We start from the raw sequence: 21760 nt of genomic DNA on the forward strand, positions 1-21760 counted from the left end.
ATGTCCTATGGTCACCAGAAAAAACACGTCAGGTAGAGAAATCTTGGGTTCAGCCCCTGACCCCTGGGCTACAACAGTTGTGACAGTAGTGCTGGTAGCGGTCTGCTCCTGTTGCTGGAGCCAAGTGGACAGATCTTGCACCACACCTGTCAAGACTTGCACTTGATTGGCCAGGGCAGCCACAGCCTCCATATCTGTGGTCAAGCGGGGCGGACGAAACGGGTACCCAGCAGCAATATTGGCCAGTGTTTCTGTTAGGACTGGTAGGGGCAGATGGACAGGGGACCCCTACGCCAGCCCTCTCCCATGTCCTTACCTACTTGACCCCCTGGGCTAAGCCCCAGGGCGACAACTGGGTAACGGTGCTTGTGCTGCACTAGTGACGGGGACCCACAGGAGGAGGGACAGGGATACAGGCAGGTGAGCACCGCGTAGATGACTGAAAGCAAACAAGGAGGCAAACTAGAGAGTAGTCGTGAACAAACCGGGTCAAACTAAAAGACACCTGCGGACTACAGGAGGGCAAAACAGAAGTAGAGTCAAATACAAGGCCGAAGTCAAAACACATATAAGTCAGGTCAGACGATGTGGGTGTAGGCAGATAAATCAAACCAAACACTGGCAACCAATGTCTGGGCCAGCCAGGTCGATATACAGAACTCCCCGTCCAGGGGGGCAGGGCGAAGTCACATGACACCTGGAGGGGATCATAAAGCTGCCTCCCGACGATGGCGCGCACCAGTCCGAGCGCTGCGTGGCTGACTGGCGGTCAGACGCGCTCGTGCATGACACGCCGCCAGCCACCGTGACCAACCGCCAGAGTGGGGGAACCCCGGACAGACCTGCCAGACTGGGCCCCCGCAGCACCCGGACGAGCACCCCGCACCAACCGGACCCTGGCGCCCCCAGTGGTAACTGCATATCTAACAGTGTGGAGTAACGTTATTATCTACTTTAAAGTGAATCTACTGCCAATTGCTGAAGAACTGTATGTGTTGTTACTACAAAAGTTTAACTAAAGAGCTAAAACAAACTGAGTATCTGCAGTTTGCACATCAAGGCTACAAGGACTCATGTCAATTATTTCTACACACATTCCAGGAGTCTGTTAACTTCGAGATACTGGCGTCATGTGACAAATCCACCGTTCAGTACTTAGAGATTGTCAAAACCCTTTTGCCACTGTGCAGCGACCGAGTAAAGCACCTTTGCCACCATTGCCGGGAGAGATCACAGAGCCACCCGTGCATCCATCTTGTTTTTCCCCGTGGTCTCCCCCACTTTGGCACGCTCTCTTCGGACGCTGCACTTGTAACATCCCATACAATCAATAAACAAATTTTATATAAAAAGTAACATCACTCATGTTATTTACATCATTGAATGTACTATTTGTAGTGAGCAATACTTTGGATGTTCATCTCACAAATTAAAATTGCGTATTGCTGAACATAAATCTAGTTCCAATACCTCCTCTGATGTGTTGAGACGTTCCCTGTTTGCAGCATCTAGACACTTTTTCAAAATTTACTAGGCTAATATACCCTCATTCAAAGTCACTGGCATTGAAAGGGTGTTTCACCCAGCTAGAAGTGGGCACTGGATTAGAAAACTGCTTTCAATTTTACTGGATTATGCAACTCAAAACCAGATTTCCACATTGTCTTAATCTTAAATCTCATTTTCTGTTCATATATTAATGGCTTCTTATTGTATTTTATCTCATCATCATTTATTCATTAGTAGGAGTGCTTATGTATCTGTTATGTCATATCCGGATATTTTTAACTCACATGTCTCTTCAAACAACCTATATGCTATGAATAATGGCTTATTCAGACATGCGTGTATCAGCCGGGCTTTCACGCACAGCCAATATACGCTGTCCCTCTCTGCAGGGAGAGGAGGCAGGACGGAACGGAAGCTAGTGCACTGAGCTCCTGCCCCCTCTCCGCTCCTCGCCACTGTTTGCAATAGGAGGGGTGGTCAGTGGCAGAGCTAAGTTCTGCGCCCGTCACGTCCCCTCTAATTGCAAATAGATTCCTGTTCTCACTTGTGAGTGTTTATTAACCTTTTTATAGATATGTATCAATAACTTTTTTTTATGCAAGAAGGGCTGGAGCTATGTATATACTTTTGTCCTTCAGAAGTGTACTATGATTGCATAGTCAAATACACCACAGGGACAAAAAAAAGATGGTTTCTGGCCACCAGTGGTAGGCCAACTACTCAGAATCCCTGCAGATCAGCTGATTGAAGAGGCTGCAGTGCTCAGGTGAGTGCTGCAGCCTCCTATAAGGCATGTGATACCAAGTTTATCAGTTATATGGCCTGAGAGCAGCTCAGTCCCATTCAGGAATGCCATGCACAGTCATTATACAATGAACAGCACTGTGCCTGATATGGACTAAAGTCACCCGAGCACCGAGCACTTCAATTAACTGATCCCAAGTGGCTGACCGCCACCAATCAGCTATTGACAACCTATCCTGTTGGAAAGATCCCCATTCATTAGGTCCTGTGTACTACAAAATGGTGCCAATGAAGAAGTACAACTTGTCCCACAAAAAACAAGAACCCATATAGTTTGGCTGGCCGTAAAAAAATAAGAGTTGTTGCTCACAGAATGGGAAACAGAAAGAACCCTAAATGATTTTTTAAAAAGCTCTTATAGTGCAAGAGTAGTATAAACAAAAAAACAGAGTAAGGGTGAAGTCACACGAACGTATATCGGCTCGGTTTTCAGCCGAGCCGATATACGTTGTCCTCGTGTGCAGGGGGGGGGAGGATGGAAGAGCCAAGTGCAGGAACTGAGCTCCCGCCCCCCTCTCTGCCTCCTCTCCGCCCCTCTGCACTGTTTGTAATGGGAAGAGGCGGGGAGGGGCGTGGCTAAGGTCCGCGAATTAGCCCCGCCCCCGTCCCACCTCTCCCCATTGCAAATAGTGCAGAGGGGCGGAGAGGAGGCAGAGAGGGGGGCGGGAGCTCAGTTCCTGCACTTGGCTCTTCCATCCTCCCCCCCCTGCACACGAGGACAACGTATATCGGCTCGGCTGAAAACCGAGCCGATATACGTTCGTGTGACTTCACCCTAAGGGCGCATTCAGACGACCGTATATCGGCCGGGTATTCTCATTTACAATGAGAGGAGGTGGAACAGGGGTGGGGCTAAGTTTCAGGAATTCGCTCCGCCCCGCCTCTCCTCATTGAAAATAGTGCAGGGGGGTGGAGAGGAGGCAGAGAGGGGGCGGAGAGGAGGCAGAGAGGGGGCCGGAGCTCAGAGCACTGCTCCCGGCTCTTCCAGCCTCCTCCACCTGCAGAAAGGGACGCCGTATATCGGCTGGGCGTGAAAACCTGACCGATATACGGTCGTCTGAATGCTCCCTTAGTGTGGCATTGCCATAATAGGTACAATTCACAGAGTAGGCCCCCTGCACACGGGCGGAAATTCCACGGCGGGATTTTCACCTGTGCCCACTGCCATAGGACTACATTAGATAATACAATCCTATGCAGACAGCCGCGATTTGACCGCATGAGAACACGCGCGAAAAACAAATCGCAGCATGTCCTGCTAGTGACGCGCTGGCTACGCTCTGCTGGGCGACAACCAGCACATAGCAGAGCGGGGAGACGCTGGGAGCAGGTGAGCCGTAGTGGTCACTGCAGAGGCACGGGCCGGATCCCGCTGTGAGAATTCTCGCAGCGGGATCCGACCGGACCGTCTACAGGAGGCCATAAGTTAACATGTCATTAACACTGCACAGTGAATGTTTTAAAAACACGAAGCAAATGACTGTGGTGGAATGGCTGTTATATGGATGTGTGTTTCCTGGCCCTACTGCGTTGTTTATTAACCCAAAATTGCACCATCATAAGAATCTATAATGGCGACAGTTCAGGCTGGGATACATAGTTTATTTATATAACATATATTTTACATTGTATATTGGACTTGTTTTGGAACATGGAGAACTATCAGATAGATGTGCTAATAAATAAATAATAAAGCATTGTTCATCTCCAGCACCAGACACAGAGTGTGAGCCACCCAGTGGGCACACAACAGAACTGCAGCCCATCTGCTTCATGATTGCCTCGCAATAGCAACCGAACCTTTACCAAGCTAGGTACATGAAGTTGGCAAATAGGATGTAGGAGAGAACAGCAATACATTTATATCTGCCGAGGCCCATTTACATGGAACGATCATCATTCAGATTCGCACGATCTAACTATTTTTGCTGATAATCATTCAGTGTATACACGGTGAACGATTGAACGACGCACCAGAATTTGTTTGCTGCTCTTTTGCTGTTCATTTTATGCAGGCATACAGTGAATGTGGATAACTGAACAATTTGTGAATGCAAGTCCAAACCAAATTGTAAAGATTTATTTGCTTGTATAAGCAGGCTGCCTGAGCAAACTCCGTCATCATTCGCTCGTGCGAACAATTTACAGCTCCGTGTAACTTGCCTTATTTATGATTTAACATTGAAATGTAATGGATTATGTAAAACTGCATATATACAGAGATATAGCCTGGAGCCTAGCCCAGGATACATCTCCAAACATTTCAGGCTGCACATATGAGCTCTTGTTTAATCAGTAGGTAGGAGCCAATAAAATTCTGCATGCGGGAGCCAACCCTGTGCCCAGTCGGTATCAATGCATACCTGTCATTCTGCTTCTTTTTTGGTACTGCGGATTGTCCACACCGCGAGCCGTCGGACATGCGCAGTACAGTTTATTTTTTTTTTATTCCCTGCTTTTCCCATGTCGTCGCTAGGGTACCCGCGACCTTTCTGCAATGTCATTGCGCAAGGGCCGCGGGTCGGACGGATTCCATTGACTTCATGAGGAATTAGTACTGAAATAGAGCATGCCACAATTTGTCCTCTGCGAACAGAAAATCATAATTGATTCCTGCTCATGTACAGGAAAAACCACTTTTCCATAGCATGCTATGGGCGGTATTTGCTGCGGAATCCATAATGCAAATCCTGCTGTGTGCAGTTGGCCTAACTCAGTCTGTACTCTATGAAGGAGATACACTCAGGTTGTATCCACATGGCCGACAGTAAGTTGCATTTAGAATTCTCGGGTGCAACTTTCATCACAAAGCACATGGTCAGCCGTTCAACTGTTGTGTGGGACACCGCACATTACCTGTCCCATTCTCATGCAAGACTCACATGAAATTAAGACATGCAGCGATGTTTCAAACTCGGCTCATATGAAAGAACCCATGTAAATTAATGGGTTCATTTTCCATACAAGTTCTGTCTGTCTTGGACACTGACAGAATTCATGTAAGAATATCAGCCATGTGAATATGGCCCCAATACTGTGTGCACACTTTTGGAATATCACAGTCACTGGCCAGAGGTAAGTAGCTCTATAGATACTATTTGTTTTTCTGCGGCAAATAGAGCATGCCGTAGTTTCTTTCATGCTGCAGAATTCCGCAGCGTGAACATTCAGCTTATACACAGATAAACAAACTTTGAGGGAGCAGCATCTGCGCTAAGGAAGAGCTATATGAAAAGAACTGACAAGAAAATACCCTTTATAAACCGCACTAAAAGTTTTGCCGTTCCTAAAACACTGTGTTCAAATGTTCTTCAGTACTCACAAACTTCTATGAAGATTCTTTACTTGTCTAAAGATTTATGGCTGCATTGCTGTCTGGTAGAAAGCAGGGCTGGCTTGAACGGACATCAGGTTTGGGCAAATAACCAGTTTCTCAGCATCTGTCCGGGGGATTTATGGGCTGCTGCACACAGGATTTATTTAAAATTAACATAACGAGTCTCTAATTACAGCAGAACAGAGGAGAAGGAAGATGCTGGGTCATGGCTACCTGCTGGCTTCCTTTGTGTCCATCTCGGCTACTCTCCCCTCTGAGTGACTTCTTCACTGTTTCACTCCATACTCCCTACATACTGCTCTTCACTTATTTCTTCTAACACTGTTTTATCATAAAAAACTGTGCAATAGAAAATGAGCAGGAAAAAGCCCCCTCCCTTTTTCCTCACTCAGGGGGGCCTGTCACTAACTGATTTACAATGGTGCCTAAAACCTTAACTCTTTAGTTTCCTAACTCCCTTTTCTTTTTAAATGAAGTCCAGCCTAACTATACTTTGTTAAATGAACTGGTAATTAGAATAGTTGCTCTTAACTTGCTGGTAAAGTACTTTTTTCCTGTAGTGCCAATCCAGGTCACTACACTATCAGTCCATAGCTACAAAAATCAGAGTGAACAACATCATGTGACCTCTCTGAAGGTCCTGACAAGAACATACATTAAGTACAGCAGTAATATTCATAGATATATACGCGATAATTTAGTCCCTTACATTTATGATAGCCTTGTATGTTTTCTATCAGAGCACTCTCTCCTAGACCCCCTACAGTCGATCTCAACACTCAACAGAAACTGCCCTCACAAGGGTATCCAATGACCTACTGACAGCCAAATCGAGGGGCGATTACTCCCTACTGATCCTCCTCGACCTTTCTGCAGCATTTGACACTGTTGACCACAAACTCCTTCTCAGTATGCTTCGCTCCATTGGCCTAAAGGATGCTGCTCTCTCCTGGTTCTCCTCCTACCTATCTGACCACTGGCTCTACCTCCCCTCCTCTTCCCCTTTCTGTTGGGGTCCCCCAGGGCTCGGTCCTCGGACCCTTCTTTTCTCTATCTACACAGCCCCTATTGGACAAACCATCAGGAGATTTGGCCTCCAATACCACCTCTATGCTGACGACACCCAGCTATACACCTCTTCCCGTGACATCTCTGCACCTTTCCTCCAAAACATCACCGACTGTCTGTCCGCTGTCTCTAACACTATGTCCTCTCTCTACCTAAAACTAAACCTCTCTAAAACTGACTTACTGGTATTTCCACCCTCCACTAACTGACCTCATCCTGACATCTCCATCTCAGTGTGTGGCGCCACCATAACTCCTAGATAACATGCCCGCTGCCTTGGGGTCATACTCGACTCTGATCTATCATTTACCCCCTACATCCAATCTCTCGCCCGAACATGTCAGCTGCACCTCAAGAACATCGCAAGAATCCGCTCTTTTCTCACTGTGGACACGTTAAAAACCCTTATTGTTGCCCTCATCCACTCTCGGCTCGATTATTGCAACTCATTGCTGATCGGCCTCCCCTGCACCAAACTCTACCCTCTCCAATCTATCCTGAATGCAGCAGCCAGGCTCATCTTCCTGTCCAGCCGCTACTTGGACGCCTCTGCCCTGTGCCAGTCACTGCACTGGCTGCCCGTTAAATACAGAATTCAATTTAAACTCGCTCCCTTCATCCACAAAGCCCTCCACAGTGCAGCACCACCATATATTGCCTCCCTCGTCTCAATCCATCACCCAGCCCGGGCTCTCCACTCTGCTAACAAAACCAGACTGAGCGCCCCTTTAATTTGAACTTCTCATTCCTGCCTCCAAGACTTCTCCAGAGCAGCACCAGTCTTCTGGAACGCACTACCAAAGGCTACCCGGGCAATCCAGGACTCGCAGAACTTCAGGCGTGCTCTAAAAACGCACCTCTTCATGGAGGCATACCGCATTCCCTAAACAAACCACTCTGTACTCCGCCTGATAACATGCTCCCTGACCTATTGACTGCAATCCCTGCTAGCCACCATAAACCACTCCTGCAGTCATACCGATTCTGCTGTCACACGGCCAAATGTCTGACCATTGTCTATGTGTATAGCATCCCTCACTCTCCACCCCGCCATACCGTGCACACCGCCAGCCCCTTTACCTTCTGTATCACCCCATTACTTGTAGTATTTAAGCTAGTTGGAGCAGGACCCGCACCCCTATTGTTTCCATCAACTGATTACTATGTAATCGTGGTTCTGTAATTTGTGTATTTTGTCTTTCTGTATTCCCCCTGTCTATGTAAGCACTGCGGAATATGTTGGCGCTATACAAATAAAGTTTATTATTATTATTATGATCAGGCCTGTATTTTATGCTTGCTTCCCTGTAGAAATGGCTTCATAACCTATGAGTAGCCAATGAGTGGCCACATGTGCCATATTCTCTACTAATCTACAAATTGGTAAGAGCAATGTGTGACTCTCTTGCTTGGAAGGGAGTCTAAGATAACTACTCTTATTTGGAAGGTAAGGGGGGGAGGAAGGAGTGGGAGGCAGAAGCAGCAGAGTACCGGGAAGGCCGCCTGCAGACGAGCGGGTCGGATCCGGCAGCGAGAATTCTCGCTGCGCGATCCGACCCGAGAGCCTGCAGGGACGAGCGCATACTCACCCGCGCCTTGCGGCCCCGACTCTTTCATGTGCCGGCTGCCGCGCAGCCGGCGCATGCGCAGACCGGAGCCGGCGGCCGGGTGAGTGCGTGCCCCGCAGAAAATTAGGATATGCCGCGGTTTGTTTGCCGCGCGAGATTTCGCGCGGCCAAACCGCGGCCGTCTGCATAGGAGTGCGTATTTTAATGCACTCCTATGCAAACTTTCAGCGGCGGAAATCCCGCGGCGGGATTTCCGCTCGTGTGCAGGCGGCCATAGAGAGGTGAATAAGCCATGCAGCAGAGCTCAGCATTGATTGGATGGGTGCAAGGGCATTAGAGGGGAGGCTACAGAGGAAGATATTGCAGTAGAGTAAATGGGAGATGACAAGGGCATGCAATAGCATTTTTGTTGACTCGTTGTTGAGGAAAAATCGTATATGAGAAGAAGAGAAAGAAGGCTGATAGAAATAGGGAATTCTAGATAGCAGAGAAGTAACATCTGGGCTAGAGAAGTAGATTTGAGTGTCAAAAGCGTAAACGTAGTACTGAAAGCCATGAAATTATATAAGCTGTCCTAAGCCCTGGGTGTAGATGGAGAAGAGTAGGGATGTTAGGACAGAGCCTTGAGGAACACCAACAAACAGGGTAAGCGAGGATGTGGTGTGTGAGTGGGAGACAGTAAGTGTTCTGTCAGTGAGGTATGAGGAGATTCTGGACATGAATATGTGATGCCCAGCAGGAGAGAGTTTGTACCAGGAGAAAGTGGTTGACCAAGTCAAAGGAAGAGGACAGGTCTAAGAAGAGGAGCATGGAGTACTGTTTTGAGACTTTCGTGGTTAGCAAACTGTTAGCTACTTTCGTTAGGGCAGTTTTGGTAGAGTGGTGGTGGGGGAAACTGGATTGCAGTTGGCCAAACAGTGATTTGGAGGAGAGAGTTGCATTATTATAACACGAGATGGTTATATACAGTGGCTTCATTAAGTCTCTCACACTGTTATAATTCCCCCATTATTCCCACCACAAAATACTGCCTACTTTGTGTTTCAACATGTTAAAATCCCCCGCTTTGTGCACCACAGTGATGACACCTTTATTAGTGCCCTCACACAGTATTAATACCCCTGTGTGCAAAGTAATCCCCTTTGTGCCCCTGACAAGTTAATAGTGCCCCCACAAAGCAATATTGGTCCCTTAGTGCCTCCCCCAAACTACAGTAGTCCCTCTGTTCTTCTACCTCTTTCACGTAATAGTGATTCCTCTATGCTCCTATATCTTTACATTTTTTCCTTTGTGTACAGCCTGTATCCTGTTCCCCTGCCTCTTGCACACCGATGCACCTCATAAGTGGAGTCAGAGAGGAGGAGTAAGATGGAGGAGGATACAGTTGTGCACATCACCACTTGCCAACAGCATGGTGTGCACATTTAATTTAGTGACAATTAGCGAAAACCAGGGCACGGGAGGCATCTTTTTGGAGTGCCCTGGCTGCCAAGAGTGCCAGGACAGTGCCCTGACATATCTTGGTCAAATTACTTTGATACCTTATAGCGGGAACGTTGCTAAAGGCTCATAGGCCCGGGTGCAAAAGTTTATCTTGGGGCCCCTCAACTTCTCTTAACCCCTTAACACAGAGCTGTAACTTGCTAGATTGTAGGAGCAGAGGCGTAACTTTGAGCTCCTGGGCCCCAATGCAAAACCTGTAACAGGGCCCCCAACTATAATGTTTAATTCATAGTACTGGGCTCCCTATATGGAGAAAGAGGTCTTATGGGCCCCCTAAGGCTCCTGGGCCCGGGTGCAATTGCATCCCCTATGGTTACACCAGTGCCTTATAGTTTTGTTATATAAAGACACAGAGGTTTTCCAAAATGCCTGAAAATGGTGCCGAGTTCTCACCTTGATATATGTGTCTTGTTACATGCCTAACTTGTGTTTGTGTACTTTTGTATAATTTTTTTGTTTAGTGTAATGCGATTTCTATGTGTTTTCTATGTAATCGCCCATTCTCCTGTAAAGTTGGAAGGAATCCTGAACAGTGTAATGGACATCTCCTATTTTCACAGTTGCAATGGTTGTAGGGGCTGCACGCAATGTTCTCCCCGGGGATTGCATTCCAGGCACAAGTTAATGAAAATTAAAGAGTGATTTTGCTGGCTGGCAATCATGTGAAATGCTTTTGCTGGTTTATGTTGGCCCAAAGTTGGATATGAGGAATTTCTTATTTTATATAACTGTCACCACATAATTAGATTTATGCCATTAATAATGAAACAGCATTGTTAAACATGTAACAATGCCTCTAAGATCCTCAGCCTGCAGCCATGACTGAATGAAGCTGGCACTGAAAGGGTTATCTTGGTTACATTCCTCACATTACCTCATTCCAGCTGTTTCCAGCCCCCAGGGCAAAGCTCAGAAAAGCAGGAGGGGAGGGGCAGACTGTATGTGAGGGGTCTTATTGCCAGCCTGCTAGCCACTCCTTGCTCTCTTAACCCCTTCATTGCCACCCTTTGCTCTTATGCGTGTTTAGGTTTCCAGAGGCTCTAAACTGGAGAAATGGAACATGGTAAGGCTGCTTTCACACCTGCTTTAGGGCTCAGATCAGGGTTTTTGGCTCTCTGCTCTGTTTTTAGAGGAGAGAAACTGAAATAAAACTGAAAAAAAAAAGAATATTTTTTTCTCCCATTGATTTCAATGGGTTTCAAAAAAGCCAAAAGCAAAGGCTTCCATTTGCTTCCATTCTGTCAGGTTTCTGTTCTTCTTTTGGTGGAAAAATAATGTTGCAGACTGCGCTATTTTTCTATACCAAAAAAACGGAAACCTCACGGAATGGACGCAGGCACAAGCCTTTTTATTTGCTTTCCGGTTTTTTTGAAACCCCATTGAAATCAATGGGGAAAAAAACTATCCTTTTTTCAGTTTTATTTCAGTTTCCAAAAATGGAACAGAGAGATGGAAACCCTGAACTGAGCCCTAATGCTTGTGTGAAAGTAGCCTAATTCTGAAAAACGCCTGCCACCATGATCATTACCATCATTAAACCTAGTGAAAAAAATGCCTGCAAAAGGATGATAACAGGGAACAATTGGCCAAATTACACGTATCTATACCAACGTAGAGAAAACTTGAAATACGTTGTATAAGGTAGAAAAAGATAATAATATAATTCACTTTACCCATGAACCACACCACCCATGGCCATGGTCTGTGTCTGCTATTGTAGCTCATATAGCCTTTTATGGTTTAGCATTACTTTATGCTCTTATACACATACACACATTTTCTATATTAGAAAGGCAAGCCATATATTGTACTGATAACTATCACATAGGCAGCAATCTCAAAATGTTATTTATATGTATGTATTACTTGGCTTCGTTAATGAAGAAATAAGTTAGGGGCTGTCCACGTCTACTACAGGCTCGTTGGTGGCTGATGAGTCCAATTCAGGATAGGCAGATCCAGCCACAATGATTGCAGGAGAAAGTTTGTTGTCAATTCAGTGCTACACTAGCCTGGTTCTTTTAAGTCTCTTCTTGTCCTCGAGAGCAACTTGACGAGTGTTCTCAAGATAGGAGGGAGCTTGATATGCGATGTGCCTCAAATATGCGATCAGAGGCTAGAGTAGACCACTCACTGTGACAGGCTTCAAGGAACATCTTCAGAGAACTCTCCTCTGTTTTGGTGACCGGTTCTGAACTTGCCATACAGCACCATCTTGGGTAGACGGGATTTTCCCACCTGGAAATATGTCCTCAGCATAATAGCATGTTCAACAGCATGGCTTCAATACTGTTGATTTCTGCTTAGAGATGAGCGAACGCGTTCGTCCGAGCTTGATATTCGTGCGAATATTAGGGTGTTCGGGATGTTCGTTATCCGTAACGAACACCATGCGGTGTCCGGGTTACTTAAACTTTCTTCCCTGAGACGTTAGCGCTTTTTTTTGGCCAATATAAAGACAGGGAAGGCATTACAACTTCCCCCTGCAACGTTTAAGCCCTATACCACCCCCCTGCTGTGAGTGGCTGGGGAGATAAGGTGTCACCCGAACATAAAAGTCGGCCCCTCCCGCGGTTCGCTATGGATGCATTCTATATGCGCTCAATGGGGCCAGCGGCAGCAGCGCTGACCCCATTGAGAACATATAGAAGACAAATCCTTCTTCTCTGGCACAGCTGTAACAGCTGTAGCAGAGAAGAACGATGTTTGCCCATTGAATTCAATGGAACCGGCAATACAGCCGACTCCACTGAATGCAATGGGCTGCCGGCGATCGCAGGATGAATGGTCGGAAAGGGGTTAAATATATAACCCCTTTCCTGCAATTCATCCAGAAATGTGTTACACTAAAAATATATACCGGCGTATAAGGCGACCGGGCGTATAAGACGACCCCCCAACTGTCACCTTATACGCCGGTAATACAGTGGAGCAAAGAATAAAAAGCATTACTTACGTTTTTAGATGATCTGCGGCGCTCCTGCAGGCTGTCACTCCCTCCTGGTCCACGGCAGACAAGCTTTCTCCACGAAAGACTTTAAATCCCTGCCTCCAGAAAGACACGTGCCTTCAGCCAATCACAGCCAATGACAATGATGTCATTGAATGGCTGTGATTGGCTGTGTTTCTGGAGGCGGGGATTTCAAGGCTTGAAATCCCCGCCTCCAGAAACACAGCCAATCACAGCCATTCAATGACATCATTGTCATTGGCTGTGATTGGCTGAAGGCACGTGTCTTTCTGGAGGCAGGGATTTAAAGTCTTTCGTGGAGAAAGCTTGTCTGCCGTGGATTAGGAGGGAGTGACAGCCTGCAGGAGCGCCGCAGATCATCTAAAAACGTAAGTAATGCTTTTTATTCTTTGCTCCACTGTATTACCGGCGTATAAGGTGACAGTTGGGGGGTCGTCTTATACGCCCCGTCGCCTTATACGCCGGTATATATTTTTAGTGTAACACATTTCTGGATGAATTGCAGGAAAGGGGTTATATATTTAACCCCTTTCCGACCATTCATCCTGCGATCGCCGGCAGCCCATTGCATTCAGTGGAGTCGGCTGTATTGCCGGTTCCATTGAATTCAATGGGCAAACATCGTTCTTCTCTGCTACAGCTGTTACAGCTGTGCCAGAGGAGGACGATCTTTATGCTGACAGTGGGGGGGGGGGGGGGGCACTCTTGCCGCTATTGTGGCTTAATAGTGGGACCTGTGAACTTGAGATGCAGCCCACCATGTAGCCCCTCGCCTGCCCTATCCGTCACTGTGTCATTCCCATCACTTTCTTGAATTGCCCAGATTTTCACACATGAAAACCTTAGCGAGCATCGGCGAAATACAAAAATGTTCTGGTCGCCCATTGACTTCAATGGGGTTCGTTGTTCGAAACGAACCCTCGAGCATCGCGGGAAGTTCGTTCCGAATAACGAACACCCGAACATTTTGGTGTTCGCTCATCTCTATTTCTGCTTCTTTGAGGACTTCATTGTTGGTAGTGAAGTCGTAGAAATGAATGTTGAGAAAGGTGCGGAGACCATAAAGCACTCGAAGAGTCGTAGATGTTGACTCATGACTCGGAGTCATATAAAAGGGTTGCAATACAAAAGCTCTATACACACTGTTTTTTGTGCTTTTCTTCAGGTGTTTTATGCAACATACCGTTTTGTATAGTCCACCAAATGTGTTGCTTGCCTTTGCCAGTTTGGAGTCAACCTCTTTATCAATCTTGGCATCTGAGGAGATGATACACCCCAAATAGCTGAACTGCTGCACAGCCTTCAATTGTGACTTGCCAATGGTGATACAGGGAGGACAGTAGCCTTCCGGAGGCTAATAGAGAACTTCTGTTTTCTTAAAACTAATCTCCAGCCCAAATAGGATGTCATCTTCTGCAAAGCCAACTGTTGTACATTGCAGCGCAACATCTGAGTAGGATACAAACACAGCATCATCAGTAAAAGGTAGCTGTTGGACGAGCTGTTCCATTGTCTTACTATGGTCCTTTAGTCTCCTCAGGTTAAACAGCATCAGTGCGGTATCCAATGTAAACACCATTTTCGTCATCCAGATCTGCTGTGCTTCTCTGAGGCATTATACTAAAGAAGATCGTGAAGAGGGTTGGTGCAGGAATACAGCCTTGCTTTACACCATTGTGTATTGGAAAGGGCTCTGAGAGAGTTCATTCTTATAACTGACTAAAACTTGCTGGTCTTCATGCAGTTGGATGATCATATTAAGGAATTTTAAAGGGCATTCCAATTGTGCAAAAATTTGCTACAGGCTTTCCTACTGTTATAGGACCACACTGATACTGATCTGATGACCTTGTTGCCAGGTGCCAAATTGGTAGATATGATGAGAAGATTTGCTAGCAATTATCTATCAATAGCATGAAATCACTCCATGTTATGTCAAGACACTTCTCCATGAGAACTCAATGAATTTTACTTTATTATTAAAGGGGTTGTCCCGAGGCAGCAAGTGGGTCTATACACTTCTGTATGGCCATAATAATGCACTTTGTAATGTACATTGTGCATTAATTATGAGCCATACAGAAGTTATAAAAAGTTTTTTACTTACCTGCTCCGCTGCTGGCGTCCTCGTTCCCATGGAGCCCGACTAATTTTCGCCCTCCGATGGCCAAATTAGCCGCGCTTGCGCAGTCCGGGTCTTCTGCAGTCTTCTATGGAGCCGCTCGTGCCAGAGAGCGGCTCCGTGTAGCTCCGCCCCGTCACGTGCCGATTCCAGCCAATCAGGAGGCTGGAATCGGCAATGGACCGCACAGAAGAGCTGCGGTCCACGAAGACAGAGGATCCCGGCGGCCATCTTCAGCGGTAAGTATTGAAGTCACCGGAGCGCGGGGATTAAGGTAAGCGCTCCGGTAAACTTTCTTTACTTCCCTGCATCGGGGTTGTCTCGCGCCGAACGGGGGGGGGGTTGAAAAAAAAAAAAAACCCGTTTCGGCGCGGGACAACCCCTTTAACATTGCCAACTCTTATACAGGAAGAAGAAGGCGTATACAAAGTTACTTGGTACAAAGATTAGTGTTACATAGGTTAGTGTTACATAGGTGACAAAGCTGATTGATCATAAGGCTTATTGACATCTACCAAATAGTCTCAAAGCTCTTAAGGCTGGTCTCAGACATAGAAATTACTTAAAGGGGTTGTCCCGCGGCAGCAAGTGGGTCTATACACTTCTGTATGGCCATAATAATGCACTTTGTAATGTACATTGTGCATTAATTATGAGCCATACAGAAGTTATAAAAAGTTTTTCACTTACCTGCTCCGTTGCTAGCGTCCCCGTTTCCATGGTTGCCGTCTAATTTTCGCCGTCTAATGGCCAAATTAGACGCGCTTGCGCAGTCCGGGTCTTCTGCTGTTCTCTATGGGGCTCCGTGTAGCTCCGCCCCGTCACGTGCCGATTCCAGCCAATCAGGAGGCTGGAATCGGCAATGGACCGCACAGAAGAGCTGCGGTCCACGGAGGGAGAAGACCCCGGCGGCCATCTTCAACCGGTAAGTAAGAAGTCAACGGAGTGCGGGGATTCAGGTAAGCGCTGTGCTGTTCTTTTTTAAAGTCCCTGCATCGGGGTTGTCTCGCGCCGAACGGGGGGGGGGGGGGGGGGTTGAAAAAAAAAAAAAACCCGTTTCGGCGCGGGACAACCCCTTTAAGTCAGGATATTGCTGTTGCATTAGACAATATTTCTGCAATAGTTGTGTGTCTTCTCTGTTAACATAGCTTAGCCTTATTTAATTTGTCTGTTGACTCCCTATCTTAAAATCCTAGTTACCGGCACTACAAAGCATAGGTTTTAGTCTTCTATTTAAGGGTCAATAGTCCAATACAAGGTAAGAAACATACACTTATGGCATTCTGAAACTTAACACTTTATATTCCATGACACTACTAATGGTGTCAAATGACTTAAGCCCCATTTACACGCAATGATTATTGCTCAAAATTCATTCAAACCATGTCTTTTGAGTGATAATCGTTGTGTGTAAACGCTGCCATTGTTTTCTTTTCGGACGAAAGATGATTTTCAGTTCAGCTTAAAAACTATCATTTGTCAGCGATAGCAGGGACCACTGTGATTCTCCATGGGAGCGCTGATAACATTGTTTTCAGCTGCTGTCCCGCGGAAGAACAATTGAGCTGTCTGCAGATAACAGACCACCTGCATACAGCAAAGGGAGGCTTATTTTCACGCAAATGAAGCTAATAAGCTTTTAATGGGTATTAGTGCCCATTAGTAGTTTATGCAAAATGATCGCTCAAACTGTCATTCAAGCTATCTTTAGTACAAATTTTGAGTGATCATCTTTGCATGTAAATGGGGCTTTAGTGAGGTTGAAAAAAGTTACATACAGTCTCTTGCTTTGATCTACATTTCTATTAAAGCTGACGGAGAACAAATACTGTGTCAGTGCTACTACTGTTACCTCTGAAGCCACACTGGCTTTCTGTGAGGGTTTTTCTCAGTGATGGTGGGGACCAATCTATTCAGGAGAATCCTTGCAAGGATTTGTCCTGCGATTGAAAGTAGTCTGATTTCTTCCCTTTATTCTTTTATAATGTGATTTGACTACATCTCAGAGGTCCTGTGGGAACTTGCCTTGCTCCAAACTGCAGACAAAGAGCTGATGGAGTTTAGTGTGTGGTGTAAGCTGTCATGGATCCAAACCTCCATCAAGTCCTGCTGTTTTGCTGCTTTTCAGCTGTTTGATAGTCTTGATGGCCTCCTCTAGGGTGGGAATATTGTCAAGTTCTATTTTCTCTGGCTATTTTTGGATGTGATATATTTTTGAGTCCTAAACAAGTGGTTGGTGTTGAAGAGGGTCTGAAAGTGCTCAGATCACCGATTTAGAATAGAAGCATTGTCTGTTAGGAGTATAAGTGTGGTGCATCGGGTGTTAATACCACAGGCTAGCAGGAAGCTGTAGTTCTTATGTCATGTGGCAGGGTGGCTTCACTAACCTGAGGGTCCTGGGCTCTACATCATCGCCTTTTGTCAAGGGAGCTGCTTCAGTTATACAAAGTGCAGGATGGACTTCTGACTCTGAGATTTTGTGAAACAGCTTTAACTTCACTGCAATTGCTTATGTATATTCCAGCTTACGACAGTCAATCATAGCATAACATGCGGTATTACAAATAAGCAGTAGATGGATAATCATTTGGTTATTGTGACTTTAAAGGTGGCTGCTTTAGCAGAGTTATTAAAGATACAGCTTACAATGCTCTAGGAAATGCCTCTTACTTGGCTGGTAGCAGAAATATCTTTGCTAACAGTTAGATTTAATTCTTAATATGCACAGTCCAATTTAGATTAACCTCTGCTGTGGGGCTCCATTCAAATAGCATTACAATATTCACTTGGTACTCACAATTCTGTTCCGTCACGCGGTACCTGGAAGGACGCATGTGGGGACAATTCATCAGCATGGTAGCTGACTAATACTGTTTCCACTGAAGGTTAGAAAACAGCATACCCAGGGAGGTCCTTGTACAACTTATCCTCTCTGTCTTTGGCTTCAGCTCTGTGTCTACCTCGTAGTTCACGACATAGTAATTTTCTGCACAGTGTGGACTGGCACAAAAATGGCAGAGTGGGTTAGGATCCCAGGATCTCCCTCTCTCTGGTCTTTGCTCACAGGTCACATGTTACTCTACTCCCTTCCCCCTCCAAGAGAAAGCGGACTCCCCTTGCTGTCGGGTCCCTCCCTGAGGGTTGTGGAACTCTGCAAAATCTGCTGAATGTCTGCTTGATAACCAAAATCACATCTTATCTATACAATTTAACCCTTATATCTCTGCAAATCCTCAGCTTATGCAAGGTTCTGCAAATATAAAGCAGTTCTGCAAATATAAAGATGTGTAATCCAAGATACAAACTATATTATTATGCATTGTGAAAAATATGCTTTATGAAACCACACAACATCTTTGCACTGGGGTATAACAAGGACTCTGGTTCTGGGACACTACAAACTCCTCCTCTTATATTTCAAGCCACCCCCCAAAAATCATTGCTGCAGGGGTTGCCTTCATCCCATTGCTTTCAATAGAGCGGCAGCAGTGATGGCCTCATTGAAAGCAATAAGATAGCAACATTGTCCTCTGGCATAGTGGTCACAGCTGTTGCAGGGGATTCTTTCATCCCTGCGGGGAGTCCTATCATCACTGAACACTGTGACAGTGCTGTCACAGTGTTCAGTGATGAGGTGACTCCTTGTGGGGATTAAGGGAACATCATACTGTCTTTACGCGCAGCACGGACCTTACTGGCGCGCATTATAGGCACGCATGTCCTACCTTTTGTAGGTGCGAGTATTTTGCTTCTCTAAAAAATGGACATGTGAACACTGCATAGGAAACCAATGGTTCTAATAGGCGCGCAAAACAAAAAAAAACGCTTGTCTGTCGCTGGCCTGAGACAGAAAACTGGAGTACTAGGAGGAAACTTATACAGACACAGGGATAACATACAAACTTGCAGCTGTTGCCCTCAGCAGATTTGAACCCAGAACTGTAAAGCAAAGTCTATGAAACCTGGCTGATCAGAATATTCCATAAGGTTATTCACACTAACTATGTCACCAATGTGAGCACAGTGCAATATTCAGGCATATAGTATACCAATACTTGCTTAGCCACATTGTATATTATATATTTTATATACTATATCAAACAGGCTTCTGATCTTAGGAGTACTGACCATAAACTGTAATTTGCCTACCCCCCCATATAATGCACAGTACTGTATAATTTATCATACGTATTCAGATGTGCCACTTATTCTGAATGCTATGACATATAATTTTCCTACTATGTACACATCCCAGTGCAAACTTTACAAAACAAATATTACTTTGGACCATGGAAGGAAATCAAGTCATCCAGACAGAATACCACAGCATTTCACAATAAAGCATAGTTCTTTGTAATGAGGGATCTCTTCACTGTTTCATTCTGCCTGTGGTTAGGACATCATGAAACTGACAAGTTTCCTTAAGACTATAAAAATAGGACTTAGACAATAAAAAGTGGTTTACATTGTGAAGTTCATCTTTTCTTTCTACCCTCAAGGAAGCAGAAGAGACTAAAGATTGTAAAGATGCTTATACAGACTAAAGCCAATGAAAACAGACAATTTTTAACCATAAAGAATCATTGTTCAAATTAACAGCAAACAGTGGTTTTAGAAAACCAAGGATAGTTCGTCATCATCTGGTAAGATGATGGCCATGTTTGAAAATTTTCTTCCAATAGTCGCTATTAGTTGACTTTATATAGGACATTTAACAAGTACAAGGATGATCGTCCTTGAAAAGCAACTCAAAGGGAAGACGAGAAAGGGGGTGGGGTTGAGGATATATATTTAATCTCTTTCTGCTCTATAACATATGCATTTTTGTCATGGTACGCGGATCATTCCTGCACTATGTCATGGATATATACTCTAGAATAAGGCTTCTCCTGAAGACTGCCAAGTTGGTGAGAGGAGAATTATAGGTCATGCAATGCTCGCAAATGGGAGATGGTTAACCGATAGGATACCATGACATCCAAGTGGTTCACAGAGGGAGGGGGTTCACTCTCTCACCCTATGGCCCACCCACCTCCCCAGCTAGAGACAGTCATGAAGGCTACTTGTTAGGCTGCCTGTCCACAGGCGGGTTTTCATTGCATTCCCCGCAGCCGGACTACCACTGTGTTGCTATGGAGAGCGCTTCCCGCCTGTCCACATGCGGAGAATCATTGCTGCAATTTGCCGCGGTCCTCCGCGGTCAGCCTATCTGTTAGATAGGCTGACAATGGAGATCTGTCTGTCGGCTCCTGCTCCCGGGCGGCGGCTCCCGCTGCGGGATACCTCAACGCCCGTGGACAGGCAGCCTTAGTTAGGATAATGACAGTCATAGCATCTTGCCCTACATAAGTAGTACATTGTGTTATGAAAGCATCTTAAAGTCTCCTTGTGGGGCTAAAGTATTTTAATGCAAAAAGCAATTAAGTAAAACCCCAAAATAAGTATAGCCATGTCTGTAATGACCTGTATGACAAAGACTTTTATTGTGCCAGAGAAGTAAAACTATATCAAATTTTGAATCATTACAATTGTACGGACTGGAAGAATTAAGTTCATACTATATGTTATTTATGCTGCACGGTGATGCTGTAAAAAGGAAACCCAATAATCCAAACATAAAAAATGTTTTTAGCATTCATTCCAAAAATAATTTATAAATAATTTCAATATATTAAATATCTCCTTAAATGGGGTCATTATAAAAGAAAAGTTGACCTTCAAAGGCCAGCTCTTGTCACGTAGCTGTGTTGATGTACATGTATGGCACTGTCAGTAAGGACTTCCTGCAACCCATCATTTATGTACATGAAGTGATAAGTATGGTAGTCACTGTGTCTAATGATTTCAAAGCAGTGATGACAGCTGTCCTTGAAAGTAGGCCATAACTACTCATCCTGGAGGTGCCAAGAAAAATAATCAAGGTCACTGGCTAGTGAATACTGACTGGCCATCCAAAGTTAAAATGTGCTAAAATATATTACTGTAATACAGGGACGTGAAGTGAAGATTGGTGCTGTTCAGGATCTTTATTGATCGTTGTGATCGGTCAGATTGACCAAACAAAACACTTAGCTCTTTTTAAAACAATCTGCTCTTCTTGCCTTATTTTCTTTACAAAGGTGAGTAGAGTGTGTCTAAGGCCAAAGGAGCAGGGGTGCCCCATCTATCAGGTGAGTCGAGTACTTTGCCTTAGGCGGTGCCCCTACCCAAATTAAGAGAGTAGCAATTCCGCTACCTGCGTTCAGGCAATCTGCCTCATTGGGCAGAATCCCAGTGGGCTGTACTGCTGTCTGAGATCAGTGGTCTGCCCGCTGATCCACTGGCTGCATTTGAGCTTTATGACACCGATACAATGAACAGTGGCACGCTAGGCTCTCTCTTCTACCGCCTGTCGTCTTGTATGTGGCACATTGTTGTTATTGCTTTGCCTGTGTTGTTCTGCAGGAAGTCGGTCAGGAGACATCATGGGACCGTGGTGGAGGTAAGTGACTTCATTATAGTAATATGGGAGAAAATACCGCTACCACTTTAGAGAATGTTATGGCTACTACTACAAAGGGACATTATGGCTCTTTATTACTACAGAGCAACAGAATAGGTATATCTTACTATAGGAGGACAATATGGTTTCTTTTTATTATTGCAGGGGATAGTACGGCTATTTATTACTACAAGGGGGCAGAATGTCTCCTTATTTACTACACGGGGACAGTGTGGATCATTGTTCATTACAAGGGGACAGTGCAGCTTGTTATTTATTACTCAGGGCGCTGTGAATTGCACTGTTATACTGTATTTAGTGGAAACCATATGTGGCACTATTAAAATTCTATCTTAATATAGGGATTACAGATATGAAAAAGCAAAGAGCCAAAGAC

The 21760-nt window shown here is 45.3% G+C and overlaps 1 protein-coding gene across 2 annotated transcripts in view; it reads right to left on the bottom strand.

Annotated features, from left to right (window-relative positions):
• The window catches only part of INSYN1 (inhibitory synaptic factor 1), an 83723-nt gene extending 65929 nt beyond the window's left edge, over nt 1–17794 (bottom strand). Inside the window, exon 1 of one of the 2 annotated variants that reach the window (XM_066592357.1) lies at nt 17680–17794. The gene's annotated coding sequence lies outside the window, so the exon portion shown is untranslated. Of the gene's footprint in view, nt 1–5635; nt 5920–17679 lie in introns of those variants that run through there. The other variant, XM_066592359.1, reaches the window with a different exon arrangement.
• Between the last annotated feature and the right edge of the window lie 3966 nt (nt 17795–21760).

The sequence above is a fragment of the Eleutherodactylus coqui genome, chromosome 2 (genome assembly GCF_035609145.1).
Source record: "Eleutherodactylus coqui strain aEleCoq1 chromosome 2, aEleCoq1.hap1, whole genome shotgun sequence".
NCBI lineage: Eukaryota > Metazoa > Chordata > Amphibia > Anura > Eleutherodactylidae > Eleutherodactylus > Eleutherodactylus coqui.